Below are 12,178 nucleotides of genomic sequence, written 5' to 3' on the forward strand. Positions count from 1 at the left end.
ATGAGTGGGAGCTTAAATAGTCTCTGATCCTGAGCGGAAATGCTTTGCGTTCCTGCTTCAGGAAAGAATAATCCTCTTCCAGGTCACTTACCTGCACTTCCGGGTCGTCTTCCGTCTGTGTGGGCGTCCTTTCGTCGAGTCGGTGTTTCCTGGACCGGCGTTCCTTTTCCCGGCTTCTCGTATCAACTCTGGGTCCCTGTTACGCCTGCTGTAGACGCCAGTCCCCTGGGGTGTTTATACCTGACACAAAAAGACAAAACAGAGAAAAGGCTGCATAATTCATTTATGGTAACAGTGCTTTTGTGCTGACTTTGCTGACTATAATTTGGATAATTTCTTTACTTCTCTAACATGGGCCCGAGTTTATGGAGGTCTGCTCTTGCTGCTGATTATCTTTAATAGTCCTGTAGATTCCTAAAAACATAAGGAATATTTGTAGGTCTACCAGAAGCTAAGGTGGATGTTATACAGTGCATGAAATAGCGTCACAGAGACCTTATGTTGGAACAACTCTAGGCAGTCATTACATGTTTTAGGAGGGTTTCTATACAGTTTTTAATCTACATTTTTCTTATTAAATAGGCTCTGAACACTTTATTTATTTCTTATACCTTTTCCGTTCTAGACATAAACACCCTTTCGCTTACACCGGTCACCAGAATACATGAAATAAGGGAATTATCAGGTAGATATAAACATGCATAGAAAAGACTTAATTGTAGAATTAGAAATATCCTGCATACTTACCTCTTTTTCTATCCTTTCTCTTAACAGAGATTTCTCTTGGCTGACTGGTTCTGTTCCAGAAAGGGGTGTGATGTGGGACCTTTTGTTTTCCTCCTTGTTTTCTACATTCTTCCCTGGGTTATTATTGGTACTTTGACTCAGTTGGGTACAATAGTTGACCAGGAGAGGTTGAGGACCTTTCATCATTTGCATGACATTCCTGCGGAAACGTGAGTAAAACCTGACAGAACGCAAAACCCAAAAAATCTAATTTTCGCCCGAACATCATGGAAATGAGTCAGGTTACGCTAACAGACTTAGCCCACATGTTGGGTAGCCTTCAGAAAGATACCCAAGCCTTGTTTGCACAAGTGGATTCCCTCCAACAGGGCATGAAGACTGAATCTAGTTTGGGTAAGATGGCAGGTGGCACAGGGGTCCAGTTTCCACCTTCCTCTCAGCCTCCCGGTACTAATGTCCCTGTTATACAAGTAACTACACCTTAGTCCATTCCAGTGGCCCCTCCCAAACATTTTATGGGGGATCCTACCAAGTTGGCTGCTTTTATTAGTCAGTGACAGCTCCACTTTATGTGTAAAGCTGCATGCTTTCTAAATTACCAAGCTACGGTAGCATTTGTCATATCATGTTTGGGGGATCTGCAGCCAATTGGTCCATACCACTCATGATAAGAAATTACCCATTGCAGCATAATTACGCTGCTTTCAAGGGAGAACTTAGGAAGCTGTTCGACAGGCATTCCTTCAAGCAGTCAGTAGATACCGAGCTCTTAAACCTGAAACAGGGGACAAAGGACTTAACAACCCACATCACTACCTTTAATAGATTGGTAGCAGAGGCTGGGTGGCATGAAGAAAAATGCAGTGTCCTGTTCTACCGAGGGTTGAGAGATGACTTAAAAGATCTCTTAGCACAAGTGGTCGATCCTCCTGAGTCTTGCACTGCCCTTATGGAACTGGTGGTAAAATTAGATCACAGAATCAGTAAAAAAAAAAGAGATAGAGGGTGGTCAGAAGGCTGCGTCTTTATCTATAAAAGGAAAAACCTGATCTAGAAAAACCAATTGAAGAACCAGAACCTATGTAGATTGGTGGCAGTAGGGGGGCCCTCAGTGAAGAAGAAAGGCAGAGAAGGCGTGACAAAAAATTGTGTTTATATTGAGGAAAGCAGGGCCATATCCTTAGGGAATACGCTGTGAAGCCAAAGCAGAAAAAACCTCCGGAAAACTAGTGAGCCTGAAGTCTCATGAGACAAAGACTTTGGATAGTTCAGGGTTAAATGTCTCGCAGACAGAAGCAGTTTTGTCTTCCCCACGCCATGTCTTCCTATCCTCTCGCCTGATATGGGTACAACAGGTTATGGCTATTCAAATAATGGTGGATTCCGGTGCCACTGGTAATTTTATAGACTTACGTTGGGCACATAGTAAGAGCATTCCTCTGGTGTCCAAACCTCTTGGCATGAAGTAACAACCAAGATGGCAGTAATCTTAAGTCTGGTCCAATTACACATGCTACTAGTGACTTAATATTGGTTATTGAGGAGAAACATCAAGAGACTATTGCATTTGATCTTTTTCAGTCTCCTCAATTTCCTGCCTTATTAGGGCTGCCTTAGTCGTGCCAGCACCGTTCCCTTATTAATTGGAAAGAGATGACATTATCTTTTAGTCCTGATAATTGTAAAGAACATGTTTTTCACAATACGAACAACCCAGGGAAGGTAGCTGGAATCACCAGTTCCAAAGTCTCCGATTTGCGCGTCATTTATCACAACCTGAAAGAGGTTTTTGATACAGAAAAGACCACCAGCCTTCCACCCATAGACTCTATGACAGCAGAACTGATTTGTTGCCTGGTGCCCGCATACCCTGCAGAAGGATCTACGCTTTGACAGAGAAAGAGAAAGTGTATCAGCGAGATTACTTGGACGAAATGCTTACGATTGCTTTTATTCGCCCTTCCAGATCACCGGCCTCAGCATCTCTCATTTTTATATCTAAACAAGAAGGGGGTCTTAGGTGTTGTATAGACTATAGAGCACTCAAGTATGTTACAAATAAAAACTAGTACTCTCTACCACTGATATCCTCTCTCCTTGATCAAAAAAATAATGACAACATTTTCACCAAGTTGGATTGCGAGGAGCTTACCATTTACTGAGTATCAAGGAGGGGGATGAGTGGAAGACGGCTTTCTGTACCAAGTTTAGCCTAAACTAATATTTAGTAATGCCATTCGGATTATGTAATGCCCCATCAGCTTTTCAGTTTTTTTATTAACAAAGTACTAAAGGATATGTTGGACCTCTTTGTTATTGCTTATATTTTGATTTATTCTTCGTCGATACAAGAGCATTAAATCCATGTTAGGAGGGTCTTTGAGCGTCTGTGAGACAATCATTTATACTGCAAGCTAGAGGAATGTAAATTCCATACCTTTCATGTATGCTTCCTTGGGTTCATTGTGTCCCCTCAAGGAATCAGTATGGACCCACAGAAAGTAGAAGCCATCACACGTTGGCAAGCACCAAAGAATGTTAGAGACATTCAGAGTTTTCTTGGTTTTGCCAATATTTACAGGCATTTTATTCAATCAATCAATCAGGGGTTTATAAAGCGCACTACTCACCCGTTAGGGTCTCAAGGCGCTGGGGGAGGGGGTGGGGGGGTGTATCTCTGGGTCAGTCGAAAAGCCAGGTCTTGAGGTCCTTCCTGAAGGTATGCAGGGTTGGAGAGCATCTGATGTTCACTGGGAGCTCGATCAAGGTCTTGGCTGCGATGTAGGAAAAGGCTCTTCCACCTTCTTTGTTTCTGCAGATGCGGGGGATCTCTGCCAGGGCGAGGTCTGGGGAGCGGAGGTTACCTGGGTATGTGGAAGGAGACTCTCTCGTTGAAGTATTCAGGTCTGATGTTGTTGAGGGATTTGTAGGCGTGGGTAAAGAGTTTGAAAGTAACCCTCTTGTCGATGGAGAGCCAGTGGAGGTCAAGTAGGTGTTGGGTCATGTGTTTGTGACGCAGAGTCCAGAGGACGAGTCTGGCTGCGGAGTTCTGGATGGTTTGGAGTTTGTGTAGGAGAGTTCTGTTGATTCCGGCGTAGTGGGTGCTTCCATAGTCCAGTCTGCTGGTTATGAGTGCGTGGGTGACGGCCTTTCTGCATTCGGGGGGGATCCATTTGAAGGTCTTGCGAAGGATGCGCAGGCGGTTGAAACTGGTGGAAGCGACTGCGTTGTTCTGGCGGGTCATGGAGAGGGAGGAGTCGAGGATGATGCCGAGGTTTTGCCGTGGTCTGTAGGGGTGGGTGGACTTCCATGGGCGGGGAGCCACCAGGTGTTGTCCCAGGCAGAGGTGGAAGGTCCGAGGATGAGGACCTAGGTTTTCTTGAAGTTGAGCTTCAGGCAGCCGTCCTTCATCCAGGCTGCAATGTCTTTCATTCCTTCCTGGAAGCAGATCATAGTGTTCTCGGGATTCTTTGTGAGAGAGAGGATGAGATGGGTGTCGTCGGCGTAGGATACTATGCTGAGCCCATGCTGTCTGACGATGGCAGCAAGGGGGGCCATGTAGATGTTTAAGAGCGTAGGACTGAGCGATGGTCCTTGGGGTACTCCACAGTTGATCTCTGTGGGTTGGGAGAGGAAGGGGGAAGAGTCTGACCCTCTGGGTTCTGCCGGAGAGAAAGGATCGGATCCAGTTGAAGGCGGCTCCTTGAATTCCTGCGTCAAGAAGTCTGGCTGCGAGCGTGCGGTGTGAGATGTGTTGAAGGCTGCGGAGAGGTCTAAAAGGATGAGGGCTGCAGTGTTTCCCTGGTCGAGTAGCATGCAGATGTCATCAGTGACGGCGAGCAGGGTGATCTCGGTGCTGTGGTTGCTGCGGAATCCAGACTGGGAGGCGCCTAGGATTTTATTAGTGACTTTCTGACTTAGCCTCCCCCATTACCAAACTTCTGAAAAAAGGGGTTATGTTTCTGTGGACCCTGCTACAGAGGAAGCTTTTTGTAAATTGAAGGGAGCATTCACACAAGCACCCATAATAAGACATCCCGATCCTTCTTGGACTTTCGCGGTTGAGGCTGATGCCTCACAAATGGCAGTAGGAGGGGTTGTTTCTCAGGCAGACCCAAGTACAGGCTGGCTTCATCCTGTAGCATATTATTCATACAAATTAACACCTGCTATAGGAGACAAAGAACGGTTAGCTATCAAAAGGGTGTTTGAGGAGTGAAGGCAGTGTCTTTTAGGAGTCAACCATAGAATAACAGTCCTTACAGATCACCGTAATTTGCAGTCTCTAAAATCCGCAAGAGCTTTGTCTATGCGACAACTGGGTTGGACGCAGTTCTTCAGTGATTACAATTTCATTATACAATTCCAGGCAAGAAAGAAAAACAAGAAAGCAGACGCCCTGTCCCGTTTAGGTTAATAACTTGAAGAACCTCAGAGTGAGCCCCCTCCTATAATAGCTAGGGAGCATATAATAGGTGCTATTTGTTCTGAAGCAGAGTTCCTAAAAACAGTTAAAGAAGCGCAAGGATCTGTTGAAATGGAGGAGGTAGTTCGAACTCATGATGTCACTAAAATTCAGGATTTGTTTTACGTCCAAGGAGGATTGGTGCTTCCTACCTATAGTATCCAGCAACAAGTATTAGATGGTGTCACACCCATCTTCTTTCTGGACATCCTGGGTATAAGAAAACTATGGAACTACTAAAAAAAAAACTTTGGTGGCCCAGTATAGGGAGTGATGCCTAAAAAAACATTCAAACGTGCCGTGTGTGTGCACAAAGGAAAGGTTCTCATCAGGGCCCTGCAGGATTATTAATGCAGGTGCCCACTCCACCTAGCCCCTGGCATACAGTGTCTATAGACTTTATTGTGGACTTACCGAAGACCACTCAGGGAAAAACTACTCTCCTTGTCGTGGTCAATTTTTAAACAAGATGGCCCACTTTATCCCGCTGAAGGCAATCCCACATCCAAGATGTTGGCTTCTCTATTTGTTCAACACATTTTACGTATACATGGTCTTCCCTCTGTTATTGTATCTGATCGGGGAGCTCAATTTATTTCCAATTTCTGGAGAGGGATGGGTGCCTTATTGCAAATAGATGTAAGATTCTCCTCTAGCCATCACCCTCAGACGGATGGCCAAACCAAGAGAGTAAATCAGTGTTTTGAGCAGAATATTTAAAGTCAGTTGTTACATTCCTCATCAGACTGGGACATGTTTGTAGGGGAAGCTGAATTTTCTTACAACAATAGTTGCCACTCCTCTACTGCTTACTCTCCATTATATTGTAATTATGGTTTTCACCCACTAACCATGTTATCCCCGCTTTCTTCTTCATGTTCCTGCAGCTCTTGACTTTGTAAAGAACCTACAAGAAATACAAAGGACAGCAACAGTTAACTTAGAAAAGGCTATGGCAAGTTACAAAGGAAAGGCGGATTTCCATAGACATGTGGTGCCTATGTATACCCAAGGGAACGAAGTGTGGCTGTCTACTAAGAATCTTGCCCTCAAGGGGTTTTCTGAATTCAAACCTCTGTATATTGGCCTTAAAAGATATGTAAGATTATACATCCTGTTGTTATGAAATTAGACCTCCCAGCTGCATTAAAAATACATCCAGTGTTTCACGCCTCTCTTCTGAAACCTGCAGAACCAGGCATGCGTATTCCTGACACTCCAGCCCCTGTGATAGTAGACAATGAACCTGAATACGAAGTCGAGGCTATTATTGACTCAAGAAGGGAGAGGCGTAAACTCCAGTATCTGGTACATTAGAAAGGATATGGTATGGCATGCCCCTCGTCTACTATGTCTGTTTCACAGAAGAAATCCTGATAAACCCAGACCGGGGGGGGATAACTATAGAGGGGGTGTACTGTCATGCTTGCCAGTCTCTCTCTACCAGAGAACTACAAAAATGTCCGGCTCCGGCTAGCGTGCATGCGAAAGAACCGGCCAGGGAGCTCAAATAGTCTCTGATCCCGAGAGGAGACGCTTTGCGTTCCTGCTTCAGGAAAGAATAATCCGCTTCCGGGTCACTTACCTGCACTTCCGGGTCGTCGTCCGTCTGTGTCAGCATCCTTTCGTCGAGTCGGTGTTTCCTGGACTGAAGTTCGTTTTCTTGGCTTCTCGTATCAACTCTGGGTCCCTATTACGCCGGCTGTAAGCTCCAGTCCCCTGGGGAGTTTATACCAGAAACAAAAAGAGAAACAGAGAAAAAGCTGCATAATTCATTTACGGTAACAGCGCTTTTGCGCTGACTTTACTAACTATAATTTAATAATTTCTTATCTGACATGGGCTCCGAGTTTATGGAGGTCTGCACTTGCTGCTGATTATCTTTAATAGTCCTGTTGTTTCCTGAAAAAATAAGGAATATTGTTAGGTCTACCTGAAGCTAAGGTGGATGTTATACAGTGCAGCATGAAATAGGTCACAGAGAACCTTATGTTGGAACAACTTTAGTCAGTCATTACATGTTTTAAGGTGGGTTTCTGTACAGTTTTTCTTCTACATTTTTCTTATTCATTACTCTTCAATTCAGAACACTTTATTTCTTACACCTTTTTCCTTTCTAGACATAAACACCCTTTCGCTTACACCGGTCACCAGAATACTTGGAAGAAGGGAATTATTCAGAAACATATAAACACGCATTGAAAAGACTTTATTGTAGGATTAGAAATACCCTGAATACTTACCTCTTTTGCTATCCTTTCTCTAAACAGAGATTTCTCTTGGCTGACTGGTTCTGTCCCAGAGTGGGATGCGACATTGGACCTTTTGTTTTCCTCCTTGTTTTCTACTTTCTTCTCTGGATTACTATTGGTACTTTGACTCGGTTGGGTACAATAGGTGACCAGGAGAGGTTGAGGACCTTTCATCATTTGCATGATGTTCCTGCAGAAACGGGAGTAAAACTTGACACTTCCCTGGCAGCGCCCATCAGATGAGCTCGCGTATAGGGGTTACGGGGAATTAGCCGAATATTTGGAGCACGTCGTATGCATCTGCCCAGCACTGATGAGCATGCATAGATCAAAACTGAGGCCTGAGTGGAAAAAACTGGGAGTGCGTTCCAGCATGCAGGGCATCATTGCGGCACTGAACCTGGAGAACACAGCCCTAAATATTCGTTTCATGATCTTTGTTCATCTTGTATATCGTAAGTTCAAGCAGCCACTGGTCACTCGAAAAATTCAGGTTCTGTGCAAAATGAAGAAACAGTCACTGGTGGACATAACAACAGTACATTATTAAAGTAGCCTTTGTCGCATTTTTGTCCTCTGATCTGGTGACTTGACAACTCCTATTTTAGTTTTACAACATCGTATTACCTCACAAAGTCAATTGGAAACGTCAGGCTGACTCTTCCCCCAACCAAGAGTTACTCCACGTGCAACACAGAACACTTGTTTTATACCGAAAGACTGTCCTTTAATACCAGTGCAACCCTACTTAAGGAATACGTAACACCAAGCTGTGAGGCTGAGGAAAAGATGTGATATCAACGTCCTGTTACCGATCACTGTATCTCTGAACCCCACACTAAAATTGAGCAGTACAACACGGAACAAGCTAATTAGATCCAGCTCTCCTATTCAGCCACTCACCAATTTATGGACGAACTTTTGGACAATACAGCCCTAAGCCCCTCAGCAACATAACATTTTTTTCATTGTGCACTGGCCTACAAATATGTACGCACCTTAGCGTTACTTTGCACTCGTTCTTATTTGATGGCTACCTTATTTTTAGAGGGGAACTTTTATTTAAATGTAAGTATTAATATAACACCACTTTGTACTTGTTTATACACGAAGACAATCTTGTTCCAGAAGGGAAATGTAATCTAAATATTAATATATATCTGTTACACTTTCATTGATTGCGATGGGAGCAAGGCAGCACAAAATGTCTGACTAATGCTTTTAAACACATTGTAATGATTTTTTTTTTATTTAAAAAAATATATATTTTTATTGAAAAAGTGACAGACCATTTACGATTGTGCAATAAATCCCATATTACAAGGCATATTTAGCATTACATTAGCCATTAGATTCAAGCAACATATACATTTACATATTCTGCTCTCCATCTCTATTTCTCAGCAATTCTAATTCTACCATTGGGGATACACATAGCTCTCCTCTGTACAGGTTCCATTTGGACGACTTCCTGTCCCATTTCTTGAGGCACCCTCGTGCAATAAATACTTCTTTCTCAGCTATCATACACTTCTCTAGCTCCCCCCTCCATACTGCTACTCCGGGCGGCCTTACTCCCCCCCATCACCTAGCAATTTCTCTCTTAAATAATGTGAAGCCCAGCGTTGCAAATTGTTGTTCCGTCTCCGTAAGGTCTGTCACCTCCCATATGTTTGGCAGGCCCAGTCGTGGCGTCAGGGTAATTGTCTTTTCCAGGGCAGATTGCATATGTGTTGCAATTCTATCCCATCGGCTTTGTACCAACGGGCATTCCCAGATCATATGATAAAAGCTAGCTGACAGCTTACATCCCTTAAAGCACAATTCGTCTAGCCTAGACCCAATCTTTGCTAGGGTAATCCCAGTCAGGTATGAGCGATGCAAGATACGGAGCTGAATAAGGCTGTACCTAAGTGTAATGGCAGCCTCTCTGGGAGACATCAACGCTTGCCTCCAATCCTCATCTTCAATCTCCCCTAGGTCTCTTTCCCATTTCTTCTTAAGCTGTACGAAGGAGTCTGGCATATTATTGTTAAGCTTCCTATATGTGAGGGAGATCGCCTTGGTGTGCAGCTGTCCATCTAATAACCGATCTTCCAAGGGAGAGGACTCCGGTATATCTACATAGTTAGGAAATGCCGCCATCAAAGCATGTCTAATTTGCAAATATCGGAAGGCTTCACCAGGCGCCAATTGATAAGCTTTCTGTAGCTCTTCAAACAGAAGAATCCTACCTTTCTTAATCAGATCTCCCACCACGAGACACCAATCATGTCCCATTTGTCGAACCCTGAATGGTGACAGAGCATACCCAGCTTTTGTGAATACCAGAGCGGCATCATTTTGGTGAGCCTGTTTGACCAACCCAAGCGGGAGTTAGCAAGTCTCCATATCTGCAGCATGTGCTGAGTGGGGCCTACAAACTTTTTTCTCTGTGGACCAGAGTAGAGTGCCCCAAGATAACCAGCCCTGTCCATCTGATATCTATCCAGGGCACACGCCGGATCATCCGAAAGGATATACTTCCATCTATTTACCGTCACCAGTTGCGAAGCCCAATATTACAACCGTATGTCGGGCAGCGCAATGCCTCCATCATACCATCCCTTCATTAGTTTTTGAAGCGCTATCCTTGGTGCCCCTCCATCCCATAGTAATGTATGTACCTCCCCTTCCACCGCAGTAAAGTAGGCATCTGGAACTCTATTTGGCCAATTCTGTAGAACATATAAGAAACATGGAAGAGCAAGCATTTTAAAGAGGGCAGCACGCCCAATCTGAGACAATGGCAGGGATCTCCAATGTTGGACGTCCGCTTGCAGTCGCGTCAGCAAGGCCGCCAGGTTACGTCTATAAAAAAGAGCAGAACTCGGCATAACAAAAATTCCCAAATATTTAAAACCTTCCTTCACGACCAATATATCTCTTCGTAATCACAACAAAGTCTGTCCTTCAGTCTTGTGGCAGAAATCCATACACTTTGATCAAAATTATGGCAACAACAACAATTGCCCCCCAATCTCCCTTTGCCCCCCCAAGCACCCCTACCTCCCCCCCAAATTGCTACCCTGCCTGTGGATTCAAAACTACCCACCCCGAACATGGCAGAATGCCTCTCACCCCCTTAACGTGCTAGAAATGCAGAGGGAACCAACCCCCCCCACCCACGGCTACATGAAGCTTATCGTATACATCCACAGCCGTCCTTGCAATAGTTGAGATCAAGCAACATGATATCACATCAGTCTATTCAACAAATACTTCACATCATTTACCCCGAGTGTCGCAATAATCAAAAAGCATTACCAGGTCAATAGACCCCCATCACAACCTCCCCCCCCCCCAGACCCTTTACTTGTACATCTGGTGCAGAGGTAGATCTCACAGTATAGCATACAATCGGATTAGTCCTGTTCCTCCAGCCTGTTAGACTCCATTGTTGCCTCCGTGGCTGCTATGTCTGATCGAGTGTCTTTTTGCATCCCCAGTTTGCCGGGGCGATTTCTTCTCCAATTGTCCACAGTCTGCCATCCCTCCATCCAGTCCCATACTGCCTCCAGGGATTCAAAGTACCACGACTTGCCATCCGATTCTACTCTCAGCCGCGCTGGGAAGAACATCGCATATTTCACTTCTCGGTCTCTCAATTCCCGTTTCACCGTTTGGAAACTCTGTCTCTGCGCCTGGACCTTAGCCGTGAAGTCAGGAAAGAACGTCACTTCATAGTTGTTAATCTTCAGTGGAGGACCAGATCTAGATGTTTGCAATATTATATCCCTATCCCGATAGTTGAATACTCTGGCAATCAATGGCCTCAGGGGGGCACCTGGTTTAGGCTGACCTCCCGGCACTCTATGAGCTCGTTCAATAGAGAAGTAGCTAGACAGCGTCTTCGGCTTCAGATACTTTGTGATTAAGTCTTCTACATATAGGTCCGCAGCTGGCCCCTCTGTCCGTTCCGGGACACCCAGGATTCGGATGTTATTGCGGCGAGCCCTACCTTCGTAATCGTCCAGCTGTTGCACCATCCTGTCCTGCCTTTTCTGCATGTCTAAGATCTGGCTCTGTAGTTCTGAGGTGTCCGTCTGTAGGGCGTTAGTCACAATCTTAAGCTCCTTCACCTTTTCATCCATTTTTCTGAGGTCAGCTCTAAGTAGTGAGACCTCCGTTGTAACTGAGTCCACGGAGGTGCGTATCCCACCTATTGCCGCCATAACATCATGAAGGGTCGGCTCCGTTCCTTGCGATTGCACCACACCTGGTCCCTCTTTATCAGATCTTGGTGATTCTCCCTTTTCTCCTCATTTAGCCCAGGAAATTTTTGCTAGTTGTTTCTGGGCGTTGGTCCTTGACCCCCTGCCCCCTGTCGCCATTGTTAGAGAGGCTCCGGAACCTGCACAGACGGTAGGCCGGTTTGTGTTAATGTATGCCACTCAGGTCCGTTATCTCTCCGTGTGTGATCCAGTTGCCCCGCACTTCTGGCCCACAATCGCAGAGTGCACCGTCCGAGACCCCTCACTCTCCACAAGGTGCCCCCGAGTCACACCGGCGTCATTTCCCTGCACCGCGATGGCCGTCTTCTCAGTCTCCCCTCCCGAGGTTCATGCAGGCCCAGAGGCCGGGGCTTCAAGTTTGGCTACACCCAGGAACAGCGGCCCCCACGATATTACACCTAAGGGGGCAACTCGGTCACCTTCTTGCTGGCTTTATTCCC

General features: G+C 45.3%; 1 long non-coding RNA gene across 1 annotated transcript; it reads right to left on the reverse strand.

Annotated features, from left to right (window-relative positions):
- Positions 1-355: 355 nt before the first annotated feature.
- Positions 356-6,929, reverse strand: LOC144753726 (uncharacterized). Its single transcript, XR_013594499.1, has 3 exons — positions 6,798-6,929; positions 6,064-6,119; positions 356-414 (listed from the first exon to the last, which is right to left on the reverse strand). It is a non-coding gene; the product is annotated as an uncharacterized LOC144753726 (long non-coding RNA).
- Between the last annotated feature and the right edge of the window lie 5,249 nt (positions 6,930-12,178).

The sequence above is a fragment of the Lissotriton helveticus genome, chromosome 5_1, assembly GCF_964261635.1.
Source record: "Lissotriton helveticus chromosome 5_1, aLisHel1.1, whole genome shotgun sequence".
In the NCBI taxonomy this organism is placed as follows: Eukaryota; Metazoa; Chordata; class Amphibia; order Caudata; family Salamandridae; genus Lissotriton; species Lissotriton helveticus.